We start from the raw sequence: 14,599 nt of genomic DNA on the forward strand, positions 1-14,599 counted from the left end.
ACTTGGTTAGTTTATATAGTCTAATGAATTTAAAAAAGTTTGGTTTTATTACAGTTTTGTTTTGAAAAGTTAATAGTTCATATTATTTTATGTTTGTTTATAAAAGATTAATAATTAACTAAAGGATATAAATACACTAAACCGACAAGGATGATTTGAAGATGAGTAAGTGTTAATGGAACATACAAAGTAAAACTGGATTTGAACTCAAGTAAGATCTACCCAATTTAAGATTGCAAATCTTTCAAAATCCGAACCTATTTTTGTATAAATTCAAATTTAACATGCAACACAATTTTTCCTATGTTGGATATAATTTTTTTATGTGCCCATGGCAGTATAATTCACGAAACCCTGTATCATACAATGTGACAAATAAACTCAATAATAGTTGTAAATCAAACGTTTATTTATTTATATCAATAGCTAGTTAAACAAGGGCAAAGAACGAGGTAACAAATAAATAAAGCAAAAGACAAATTAATAGTTTATATAATTTTACTTGCATCTAAGTACACAGAAAAATATTAAAATAATCACAGTGTATCAAGTTTTATAAATATGTACTGTAAGCAAATCAATTAACATATGTTAGAGCTTATTATTTTGTAGTTGAAAAAGTCAACGTTAAGACCAAAGTAGCACTTGTCTCTTAAGCGTTATGTATTACACATTTATGTTTACGTCACTATATAAGAGTCATCCGGCGGTCGAATGAAACACTGTTCTTGAAGGTATTAATTACTTATATTACATGCTTTTACGTTACGCCAATTCTTCGCCAATTGTTCAAAACTTATTAATAACATCATTACAATTTTTAAGAGTTGAACCTCGTTGGAAAACACTTGCGGAAAAATTTGTGTAAGCTTAAATTCTACCGTTGTTCTGCAGTACTGCCATTGAATTGTTTTGCGAGAATTTAAAAGTCCTCATTTTCACAGATTTAATCCCATCTACTTTCCTGTAACAGAAACCAATTTTGTGTTTCTTGGTCAAATCGAGTGTTCAGATTTTCTATGAGGCAGTGCAAAACAGGATAATAAAAGTAAAAACTCAAACTCTTCATTTTTTTGTGTACATATAAAAAGAGCAACTTAGTGTTCTGTTAATAGAACTGATACTTTCCTTTTCCGAAAATTTGGAAATTCAAAATCTAGTTTACTACATATTTCCTACGTTTTAGTAAAAAAACTGTTCTGCACTATTATTCAAATATACCAAAGCAAAACCTAAGCTTTCAACATCAACTGTTTGAAAAAGGTCCATTTTAGGGCTTTGAAGAGCTTTACTCGTGTTCACAACAAACTGAAGTAAGGGCAAAGATGAAATAAAATTAAGAGATTTCACTGATAGCAAAATCCTTTTACCGGTGGTCGTAGCTTTTGAACAGGTACTAAACTCGATACACTCTTCAGTAGCTTGTACAATGGCATTTGTCTCGACAGGTGCACAACTGACTGCACTACCATGTTTTAGACACGATTCCAAAGCACGGAAGAGCAATGAGAACACCTCTTCATCTAGATTACACTGGATAGCTTAAGGTAAACCAGGCAGACATCTTTTCTGGTCTAGGTATGATCTCGAAACGATGCGAAGAGTTCGTTTTGAACACCCTCTTCGCCGTCTCCTTTTATCTCTTCAGGCGTCAATTCAAATTATAGGAGTCAAATCTGTCACAGACGCTGCACTGAAATCTGAAGCAAAAGGTGAAATGGAGATAAAATCAAAATTCGAATTCGTTCATAATTATATTACATAAAATATCGTTTTCCATATTCATCCTTGTTTTAGCATCATCGCGACTATTTTATTATTATTACAAATAAAGATTTACCTCTAAGCCACAGCTGTTTTAAGGTATATTTACTTTACACTCGTAATAATTTTATCAACTGCACAGACATACATATTTTTATTCAATTTTTTTATTGATATTCATATCACAAAACCACACGAAATTTATCTTCTAAATTTAATTGTTGGAATTAAATAGTGTAAACACATTTTACACTTTAACTTTTATTCCATAAATGATTAGTAAAGAAAAATGTTGTTTCTAAACCGTACATATACCAAATATAATAAAGTGTTATTTTTATCCTCAAGTACATAATAATATTTACAAATAATAACGGTCAAAATTATTATTAATTATGTTTTTATATTTTCATCCTATTGATTGGTGTAATCAATAACTGAATGTTAAAATAATCAATAAAGTTATTTAAATATAATTCAGTTCACATTTTAGTGAAGACGATAAATAACAGTATTATTGAAAACGTCGGGAACGCTACGATCTCGATTTGCCTACAATACAATTTTTGACGTCTCGTCCGTAAAAAATATATATAAAAACTTATGCCAATCAATGAGTAAATATGTTTATGTGGGGAAAGCAGAGAATGTCCCGGCTGGCGGGTGCGGGGGCGGGGGGGCGAGCCTGAGATCGATAGTTTATGCGCATTTAGGAGCGGAAGTCTGGGGGAGGAGAGTCCCATCCCGGTCTCGTGCCATTCGGAGGTCGGTACAGAACATCAACATGTACAGACCATGTTCAACATGTTAATGTTCTGTCGACGACATGTCATAGGATGCCACTGTGACAAGACATCTCGGAGTTATAGATCTATAACTTATCTTTGCCACTCATAAGATGATGGACTTCGTTCGTCTTTTGGGAGGAACGGGAAAATGGCAATGGAAATTTTATTGATTAGCTACAGGTTTTTAGGAATCTGCCCAAAACCCATATGTAAATTTATCTTGGCCGAGAATCGAACCTTTGACCTCTCGATTAGAGCTGAAGCCTTTCCTTAGGGATACGATGAAGGATAGCTTTCCTCAAGCGCAAGTGGCATTTAAGAATAATAGTTGTAATTAATATTATAGCTTTTTGATATTTTACAGTTCAAATGTTGAATTTGTCTCGAAGCTTTGATACCATTCTTAAATATGTACCACCCATAACCGTCTGTAGTATACACGTCCATGACAATAGCCCAGTTAACATTATTATTTGGTGAAAACCCACTAAGAAAATATGTGTAAAACTTAACTTTAATATTGTTATCATCCTTAATCAAAGCTGATACAATGGTCTGGTCTCAGATACTTTATTTCGTTGATGGTTAAATCTCGTAGAGAGTGTCTTAATTGTAATCTTTCGAGACAGTTCCAACTTCACCTGATTAAAATAGTCCTCCTTTCATTGACCTTTAGATCCATAGGACTGTTTTCTAAGAAAGTAACAACATAAAAATATACTAGCAGTACTGATATATTACATGCTCCTCATTTAAATATCAAATTGCCGTTTCTGTTAATGATAGTCGGAGGTTATAGTACAAAACAGTACCCAGTACGTTATTTTAACAAGTTACTGTATTATTTTACAACGTGTAAAGTTATTTACAGATCTCATCTAAATCCACATTATTTAAGGTAGTCTCATTAATCAAGCAACCTTCATTGACGCACGCAGTGCAGTAATAATCCATTAATGTACGTACTTCCACAAGTGCCGAATGCCTTAACAGCTGATTAATTATTGACAAAGACTAGAGCCAGCGGATTAGATATTATGTTGAGGTTATAAGTGCAATAAATTGTGCAGTTCATATTCCCACAACTGACAGTTGTTGTATTGACTTGCGTTACGTTTCAATTCGTAAATCAATGAACTAACTACAGTAAAATTATATTGCTAAACCTACCAATTTCCTACGAATATGGGGCACCTAATAACTTTAAGAAAATTACTAATGTGTCATTCTGTTAATAAATATCGGGCTTATGAAGAAATCAAAATAATACTATGTGATTGATGAACATGCAAATTAAAATACAATATTAACACTCTAAACCCGGAAATATAAGACTAACAGTTTGTACATAGAAATATAATTTTAGACTAGACTGCATGATGTATAGTACAACGCTAGCTGTATGTTCAGACAGTAAACTAGGTAAAAAAGCATTGAAAGAGGACCAATGTCAGGCGAGGGGCATTGCTACGGTTTATAACCTAATATAATGTTATAAGATTAATATGAGGTAACAAAAAATTGAACTTTGCATTGATAAACACTTAAGAAAGGCATTTACTTTTTGACATAACCTCAAAAATTGTCCGATAGAAAAAAAGTAGGTAGCTTTTAGATCTAAAACTTTAAACAGAATTACGAAACTCGGATGAATCGCTCTCGTGCGGTAATAAAAGCCATTACATAACTTCGTACAGTAGAATCTATTACTGGAGTAATATAGGGTGTATATATTATGTATATATATATAGGGTGTAAATTAAGTCCTGAAACGGTTGGATATATCCAAAACGGTTTGAGATATCGATGTAAAATCCTCACCATACCTTTAAAGAAATACTTTTTTGGACTTTTTAGAGAGTAAACATATTTCTCCCCCCCCTTTTTAAAAGGAAGTAGAAGATGGTTGCTTTAAATTTTCAAATTACAACCCCTATCTTTTGACATGTCATTTGAAAGGTAAATTAAAAAGAAACACAATGATATGAAAAAACAAAACATCTCTACGACGATCCTAGCAAAGTTATGTGCAAACAACCCCTTACAGCTAAGGGTGTAAATTAAGTCTTTATGCACCTGAATATATTCCAAACGGAATGATATACCAATGTACAACCTTCACCATACTTATTAAATTACTTTTTTGGATTTTTGAGGGTAACAAATTGTACCCCCCTTTTCAAAGTGGGATGGATACCTATGGGGGTATACTTTAAATTTTCAAATTGCAACCCCTATCGTATGACATGTAATTTTAAAGGTCTATTAAATGGAATCTCAATGACGTGAACAAACCTCTTTACGAAGGTCCTAGTAAAAATTATGGACAATTAATAAGCCCTTATATTGTAATACCACCTAGAAAAACTTACTAAAACTATGCATACCAGAAACATTAGATACTACGTCGTAACATGTTATTTTTGTAGGGACTTATGTAAGGAAGATTTTTTTTTATTTTGAAAGGGAAATATTTTTAGTTACAATGTAAGGGATTGTTTGACTATAACTTTTGTTAGGATCGTCGTAGAGATTTTTTTCATATAATTGTGTTTCTTTTGAATTTACGTTTCAAATGACATGCCAAAAGATAGGTATTGCAACCGACCATCTTCTACTCACTTTAAAAAGGGGAGGGGGAGAATATTCTTACCCTATAAAAAGCCTAAAAAAGTATTTGACTAGGTATAGTGAAGGTTTTACATCGATATCTCAAACCGTTTGGAATATATCCAGGCGTATCAGGACTTAATTTACACCATGTGCGTAAATATGGTGCCCTGATAATTATTACTTTGTCCGAAATAATTAAAATACAAGCAAACTTCAGAGTGAAGCTTCATTCGGTTGATGACAGTGAATAGGAGAATATGTCACGTGACGTGCTACCAGACCGCCTGTTGGTAAATAAGGTGCTAATTTCGGTGTCTTGCGAAACTGATGTACAAAGTGCACTGGTTGTCTGAGTGATTTGATAGCCTATCATTTGTTTCATAGCTTCCAGAACATGCCATCAGCTGTAAGGTACGCTAGAGAAATAACAGGATCAAATCCTTGAAACACGATATAAATGATAAGGTATCACACGATTAACGATTAGTAATACATTCTTTCAGTTTTTTAATGAACAAGTTTTTTCTTGGGCATGATTTGACAAATTTAAGCCACATTCTTTACTAAATCTTGTCTATTCACATAAAACAAAATAGACTTAAGTAGGCCTATCCCATTGATTATTATTTAAGCTGTATAGAGTTTTTGTGTACTCGTAAGCATACTCTTTACGATTCAGTGGTTAAAAAAATTAAAATATTTAGTAATAATAACATTAAAAGTGTATAATGTTTTCGTTGGGTAAAAATGCAGTTGTATAATGACCATGAAGGTAGCCTACACACTTTTCTTCAATAATTGATTGTGTCTTTTTTTATTATATATTTTATTTAATACTATTGGATGTATAAAATGAGAACGTTTAATGGCAAATAAGCTTGTATATGTAGGCCCACTTTTTCTACTCATACCTTTAAAACATAATATTCTGTAAACATGGTTTATAACAATAATATTATTATTATTTAGTTCTTGGAAAAATTCACTGCTAATGAATGAATATATGAATTAGTTTGTTTCCATCAATTTACATTATATACAAGAACAGATTATACACGTAATAATTATTATCAATCTAATGGATCAAATAAAGTAACTAATCAGGTTTCTTTTAATAAATTGTTATTTTATCTGCCCGAGGAAAGGTTGCTCTAAGGAAATGGGTCTACATAGGCAATGTGGCCTGTACGTAGACCCGAGTTGCTCAATTTGGTTTCATTGAAAGCCACAACCCCAACTATACGAGTATGCAGCCAATGCCGATGTATGTTTTGAGTCAATGTGACGGAGTGTGTCCGTAGAAGGGGGGGGGGGTGTAGTGGAGAGGTAGCGGTCAAAACTGTCCATAGTGTTGGTCGCTATCAGGGACTCGGCTTCCGATACAGTTAAATTAAAAATTATGTTATTTATGCGTTTTTTTTATAAAAACTGAAGGCGCAGAAAAAATATTAGTGTTGTTTAAATTTGAAGAAATATTTCGATATAACATTTGGGAGATGTAGTAGCAATGGTTTTGTATATGTACGTAAAGGAACAGTACAGCCAAACCTTTATGCGTGGTTATTTTGGCGGTTATTTATAGGAAATCCGAGATAATTACTAATAAATTATAACGTAATTCCATTTTTTTATAAAATATTTGTGTTGCATTGCTATTGGCTATATATAATTAGAACCGCGTAATAATTAGTGAGAAATAAAAAGTTTGAATAAGACAGGAAAAATGTGTAATTTAGTGTTCACATTTCTAAAACACGCAACCGTGTGTTACCCATGTGTCTCCCACATATCATAAAAAAGGTATTTTACAGAAAGATTTTTGTCTAAACAAACCTTAGGAAACCGTGCTCATAATTATGAAAACGTTATATAATTTTTGGGACGTTTAGGCTGGAGGGTGGGATTAATACGGTCTCACACAGGGGAAATGGGCTATTTTGGGGTGTTATCACTAAACGATAGTTAGTTTTTAGAGTTCAGCGATATTTACACGAATTGATATGATAATCAATTGGTTAATGGCGTGGTCCTGTAGTTTAGTTACGTTCTGCGAGATTAGATTCTGAAAACGATTTTTATTCTGTTGGGTTTAGAGCGAATTTGGTTTGAATATTCAATCACAGCTGCCATGTTCAAAGTGATCCAAATGATTCTACAATTTACTACATAGATTCTAACCATAACGTAACTATGGTAGGAGGGGTTGATTAAATGTGAATGTTGAGTTCGCTCCAGTTTACCTTCCTCTTAGTGCAGCGTCACAGTCCTGATTCTGTCACAGACTGGACTCCTGGAATCTGGTCATGTTCGTCTGAAACGTTGGCGACGAAGAAGCTTAAAACGAATTCTTCGTGTCGTTTCGACTTCAGAGACACTTATACTGAAAAAAGCTCTTGGATTCCTGGAGTTTAGTCTGTGACAGAATCAGATTTCAGACGATGCGTTAAGTGGAAGGTAAACTAGAGCAAACTCAACATTAACATAATATATCCCATGTTATTGAAAATGATTGGTTAATAAAGACCATCGTTATAAACTACTTAAAACACTGATATGGTTTATATAATTAACATAAGAAAAAACTAGACGTTGAAATCCTTAAACATAGTACACGAACAAATAAATAAAAAAAACTATTTTAATATACACACTTTTTGGACATTTACAATAACGTAAATTTTTGAGCTTATCTCCTTTTCTTTCTAACAAAAAATATATAATTTTGGAGTTGTATCATATAATATTGGCAAGGATAATGATTGAGTGTATCTAAGCTTCTACGTCCTTCATTTTAATTTTTAGGGGATTCTTTATATGAATCCATGGTCCTTTATTAGAGTCACAGACCCATCCTTAATGTACGGCTGTTTTCTGAGCCCTAGCTTTCGTGAATGGTGTCGTTAAAATTTTAATTTCATGTTCGAACTGCGTAAAAACATTTCTAACATAATTGTAATCTTGAAATTCCCCTCCCCCCCCACACACACACACACACACACACGCACGCACGCACGCACGCACACACACGCGCGCGCGCGCACACACACACACACACACACACACACACACACATATCGTATATGCAATAATATCAGTATATACAGAAAAATGCCTGTAGTCGATGAATCAAGTTTAAAACTGCAACATAATTCCATCCGCTTTATCTCCATTATCTCCTTACTTTACATACTAATTAACCCTCTCTAGTAAATCTTCCACAGAGGGCGTTTTTTCACTTGGTTATTTTAACAAAGAAAACACAACGGCAGGAGGACAGCGGGAGGGATGAGGCCGAGGTGAGACTGAATGATTAGAGTCGGCTGTGAACTGTGAAAATTTGACAGAAGGCCCGACATTATGTTGTGTCTCGTCCAGAGCTTCCAACAGTCAAAGGACAAGTCTTCCAAGGGCAAAAGACTAGGCTTCATCAGACGGAAGAAAAGGTAAGTCGGTCAACAAGTTTATTTATAGAATCTCCATTTCAACTAGACTTTATTAAGAACACTTTTACTTTCTTCCACTGTTCTGAACGGAACAGTACCTACAAACCGATAGCTCTGGAAAAGGTATAGTATACTTTAGAGAATATACACTTCTATAATATAAAAATCCAAGTTATAGAGTGGACTGTGATTAATTCACGTTCTTGCCTCGACTCTTCAGTCAAGTGAGTTCGTCTGGATGGACAAAGGAATAGTGCTAGTGCCCATTCACGAGCTCCTCATGGGTCACCTGGCATTCTTAGTTTCGCTCAATGCCACGGGGAGTAGTTTACTGAAAATCCGTTATCTTTGTCTTTCCTATTTATTGTCGCTATATTTTTTTCATTCGCGTTCAACTGCTCATAGTTGTCGGTGAGTTTGTGTTGATAACGCTGGAGTGTATAATTCAGTTCAAGATTAGTTGTTTAAGACCGATGATAGGCCTCTTGATTCTGACATGACTCTAAAATACCTAATGATATGTGTGGTTTGCTAAGCGATTTGCACACAACCAATGTGGCCAAAATATCAGAATAATTTGTCTTGAGGTTGGTTCAATCTCACAAGTGCAATACTACCATTTTCTACCGTAAACGGTTACTTGACGTGAACTTTAGTGCTGAAATCTTCCGAAGTTCTCATATCCCGGGGTGCTCAAATGACCTTTAGGGTTCTTCGAGGCTGCTATGTGTTTTATAGCGTAAAACATGATACAACTAGAGCTAAGGGAGCTTTGCGAGATCGAGTTGTTCATTCATCAATCTCAGGGTGGGAGTGGATTAATGAAATAAAAGGGGCCGTGATTGCCAGCGTTCTTCCTATTATTAAAGACTCGACAGGTGCTTCCTAAAATCGTGCCGTTGCCTGTCCATCCGTGCGATAATTATTGGTAGAAACGTAACAGAGACTGAAACCTGGCACAAACGTTCCTCTTGGCTCAAAAGTAATTGTATTGAATTTAGAGGATAAAGGTCAAAATTTAAGTTAAAAATACAATTCTAACAAAAAGATACAACCATTTTCTTTCTTTGTTTTGGAACTTAGTATTTATACCATAATACCACAAATATACTGCCTTCACATTATAATAAATAGTTTGCAGTTAGTTGTCACATTTTTTTTACTTAACTTTTATTTCGTTAAGAAAACTTTTAACTTTAGACAATTTAAATTTATACAGTCCTACATTTTTAATTTCAAATCTCTATATTTGCGTCTATTAAAACTTGAAAGACGTGTTCCCAGAGATGATAATGATTCATATGAAGAAGTGTAAATGTGGTGAAGTTTCAACATGTTTTTTCCTCAATTTTTTAAACATAGGCTATATATTTACGTCCCCCAATACGAGGAATAACCACAGATAGACAATCCATTGATTGAATATGTGATCAATTGATTCCTCAACACTACTCCTACATTTTTTTAAAATTAGGATTATGATTTAATTTATGATCAATAGATTCCTCAAAACTCCTCCTACATTTTTTACAATCAGGACTATGATTGAATTTATGATCAATAGCTTTCTCAACACTACTTCTACATTTATAATAATTGGGACTATCCAATTACTCATCGGATGTAATCATTGTGCACTGCAAGAGTGTCCAAATCTCATAAATATCATAACTCATAAGTGTCTTATACAATCATAATTATGACATTTTTTCAATAAGTTACCAACACATGTAATGCAGTTTCTTTGTTGAATGGCTGGTAAGACTTGATCACTCGAAGGTTATATCGGGCCCTTCGATACTCCCTTGCATCTTTTCTGTCTATTATTGACAATTTCCCAATATTTACCCTTGCCCGTTTATGTTACGTAAACGTTGCTGGATAACGTTCTCTTCCATTTAAATATATGACATAAATTCTACTAGTATTATAGAAAACTAAAAGGTGTAATCGAAACATGAATGATTCATACTAGAATTGAAATATGAAAAATCTGTTCACCACAGGATTATAGAAATCTTGCGAACAAACGGCACTATAGAGGTACGCCCGCCCAGTACTTGTAAAATGGTCCCTGTGTTGAAGGGGGGAGAGGGGATGATAAGCGCCAAGTTAACCCTAATATTACCGGCCACCACGCGACCTGTATCTTAAATTACCACAATTTGTCTTAACAGTCAAGTACTTTTATCTAGGGCATAACAAACAATCGTCCAACTCAGGTAACATATTCTGAGTGTTTTACGAATACATTATTGTAACTATACGTAAGTATTTTGAAATAATTTCATCACTTCTTTGTCTTTTCTCTATCGTATTTACGATAATAGAGTCTAAAATAAAGATTGTGGAATTTTTACCTAAGGAAGAATAATATTATTAAAATGACGTAATGAAAAGAATTGCAACAACGTTGATACTTAGAATAATGGCAATTTGAATTCTTCGGTAGCCTTTACAAGATATGCAACGAAGGGGAGAGGGAAAGGGAGGGGGAGAGATTATATTGCATCCGGTCCTCCCAACCCGATTATATTGCACGATATTGCGGTGCGATATTTTCCTAACCTTAATTAAAACATCAAACCATTACTATTTACAGTGGTATTATTATTTTTGATAGTCCAAACTTGAATTCATTTCCTATTCATAGTGCATAAATCTAAAAATGGAATAATCAAAGAAAATTCGTACGTTATCCATTTCACACATTTAGACGTAAAAATAATGGACTCATCGCCTGAGAATTGATTCTAGCGTGATTCATTTATTAGTCAGTTAAGTAGAAAGGCAGAATAAGGTCAATGGATTTGTGTGGACGGACTAAACAACCTAACCTTTAAATGTGCGAGGGTGTTGCTCAGTCATCCCTTACCACGTTCGCAATCTGTTGCTGCAATGACGTCAGAGCTCCCGAACTTAATTCCTCATCCAATACGCACCAGTTTTCAAAAACTGGGAAATATCTTCAATATATAAGATGAACATTTGATTTAGTCACGTGATTTGAGACATTTGAAAAGGAAATGAGATAATTTGATAACCTGACTATCTCTTTATTCATTGCTGTTTTTCGGCCCGCATAAAAGATTGAAATGACTTGAGAATACTGTTGTAACAAAATAAATCAGCATTATAAACATTTTAAAACATACTTATGCGAGTATATTACCTTGCTGATAATGAATGATATGTTTTGTATGTGGTGTTCTCGCTTTATATATACGGGTGTTTCCTAAAGGTGTTACAATATTGTGGTATTTTGTTCTAGACGTGAAAATGAGCAAAAAACTTCATATGGAGGTATGTCCTAAAACTTTTAGTTTTCCGTCTATCTGTGATTTTTACAAATTTTACAATAGCTTAAATAAACAGCTGTTCCCATTAATCAGCTCACTGACTTTAAATCAGCTGTTCAGAGTAAAACAGTTTAGAAAACTATACTTCCTGTTGTAGTGTAGTGTGTAAAACATGGTATTATGTTTAATAGTACTAATCAGTTGTTTGTTATCCGATTTTAATGAAACAACCACTGTTAGATTTATAATAAAGTTTACAACATTTTAATATTCTTGTAAAATTTTCATACAGGGTATCGATTTTGCGGAATTTAACATCAAAATTTATGATTGGCTGCCATTTTGAAACGGGTAAAGATAATTTGTTCATTTTTCTTTCTCAAATGGGCATACAAAAGGCCAGCACAACTGCAAAGTTTCATAACTTTATCTTTACTGGTTTAAAAGATATAACTTTTTTGGTAAAAATCACATACAGACAGATAGACGGAAAACTAATAGTTTTAGGACATACCTCCATACGAAGTTTTTTGCTCATTTTCACGTCTAGAACAAAATACCACAATATTGGAACACCTTTAGGAAACACTCTGTATTAAAATTATATAAAGCATATGAATTGCAACACGCAGATGAATGACACGCTGGTTCTGCTTTGGTGGAGGTCGATATGAAAGGGTACCGGTATCAAAAAGGTTAAAAATACCAAATGATAATTTGTATGGGTCATATTTTTTAGCCTTAAATACCCGTCTAAATATTGGGCATATCAGAGACATACAATGTATTTGGCTCTTCGATTCCGGACTATTAACACAATCATAAACAAATAAACATTTGACACCACTTAATCTTTTATAGTTATTTTAATTTTAAATCGAATGTTTAATGTTGGCAGCTGTGAGGTTAATTAACAGGTAGTAGTTAGGAAATTCGTAGCAGTCACATTGTGCATAATTCTTAGAACAAGTTACATATGAACAAAATATCGTTAAGATTATGTTAAATATATTTAAAAGCTAAGACCACGAACTCAACAAGGCTGTGCAAAAGCTCTCAGAAGACCGGTACCAACTATTCCAGTGACAATACTTCTACCCTTCACGCGTTCATAAAATGCAATAAATTGAATGGGCTTGTGAGAGCGCCTACGCTTGGTTTGGCGAGAATTCGTAATCCAGAAGTCACCACTCTTCAGGCAGAGTATAGGTCCAAAAATAATTAGAATATAACAATATGAGCTTTATAGCCTGTAGGCCCATGTTAAACCATCGATTGTCACATTAAAGGTGGAGAAACCAATCTTATTGAGTTTGGCAGTTTTTAAAATAACGCTTTGATTACTATTTCCCGCTACGTAGTTTAAGCGGAAGAGAAGACTTCAGTCGTATTTCACATTGTATAAAACCATGATTCTTTTCCCGAAAAATCTAGGAATTAGCCGATGTGTACCATTTACTACTATAAAACCTGAACAAAACGTAAAGTAGGGGAAGAGTAGTTCTGTCCGAGGTGTCTGGGCGGAGTAGTCTGCTGGACCGGAAGTAGCGAACTCATTGTTGTACTCGTATGTTCCGCTAGCCACTTTCCCTTCTGTACGTCTACGACGCTAGAGAGAGGGTCAATTCAGTTGTTTAATTTATATTTGCTTATTGTGACTTTAAAACTCCGAATTATAAGATTAACAAGTTAGAGATCAGATACACAATTGAGTAAAGGTGGACAAACTAGACAGAGATATTTTCTAGTCTAGGTGTCTCTGATCTCAAAGCGTGTAAAAAGTTCGTTTTGTAAATCTTCGTCACCGACTTTTTTGGTATCTCATCAGACGAACATGACTTTAGGTTCCAGGAGTCAAGTCTGTGACAGGTTAGATTTCAGACGCTGCACTAGCTGAGAGGAAGGTTAACTGGAGCGAAACTCAACTTTCACAGCAAGATTTGCTTAAAAGTTTTAAGGTAGCAGTCTACATTTGTAAAATATATCCCAGATACAACCCAATGTAAGTAATTTACTAAAATAAAAAGGTTTTATGGTATTTTAACATTTACAATTCCCTTTTAATAACTTCATTATTTTGGGTGTACTTTAATTTCAGAATAGTGGTCATTTAGAGGTTTAGAGAACTTTTCAACCACAAAAAGATCAAAAGTAACATAATTTTTAAGCTAATTTTATCCATAATTCAGATTTTAAGTTCTATTTATGATGAAGCTCATGTATGAAATCTACTTAGTTTGCAGTTTTAAGAAATTTAAAGTTCTGAGTTTTACCAGTATTGCTTTTTTATCATTAATTGTGTTTAAATCATTAAAGAAAGTAATATATGTAGCTTAAACTACGATTACATTTAATATTTTTCATAGATTCCTGACAATCTGTTCCCCTGAGAAGACCTAGAGTCACTGATGGCAAAAAATATTTTAAATTGCCATACCGTTGTGTAGAGTTTGATTTTTAATCAAACTGTTCTGAAAGTGTCAAGCTGTCTCAGAACTTTTGTAGAACCTTTGTCTATTTGCAAATTTTTAATGACAATTTTTTCTAAGGTTTGGAGATGGTGGTCATTTAAAAATAAAATACTGAATTTATTAACATCATGATGAGCTTTAAACTATTTAGAAGATAATTTTTGATATAAATAACAATTTTCTCACATAATAATTTCAACAATCTAAATACATTTGTTGAC

This window comes from Homalodisca vitripennis, chromosome 7 (assembly GCF_021130785.1).
Source record: "Homalodisca vitripennis isolate AUS2020 chromosome 7, UT_GWSS_2.1, whole genome shotgun sequence".
Lineage (NCBI taxonomy): Eukaryota > Metazoa > Arthropoda > Insecta > Hemiptera > Cicadellidae > Homalodisca > Homalodisca vitripennis.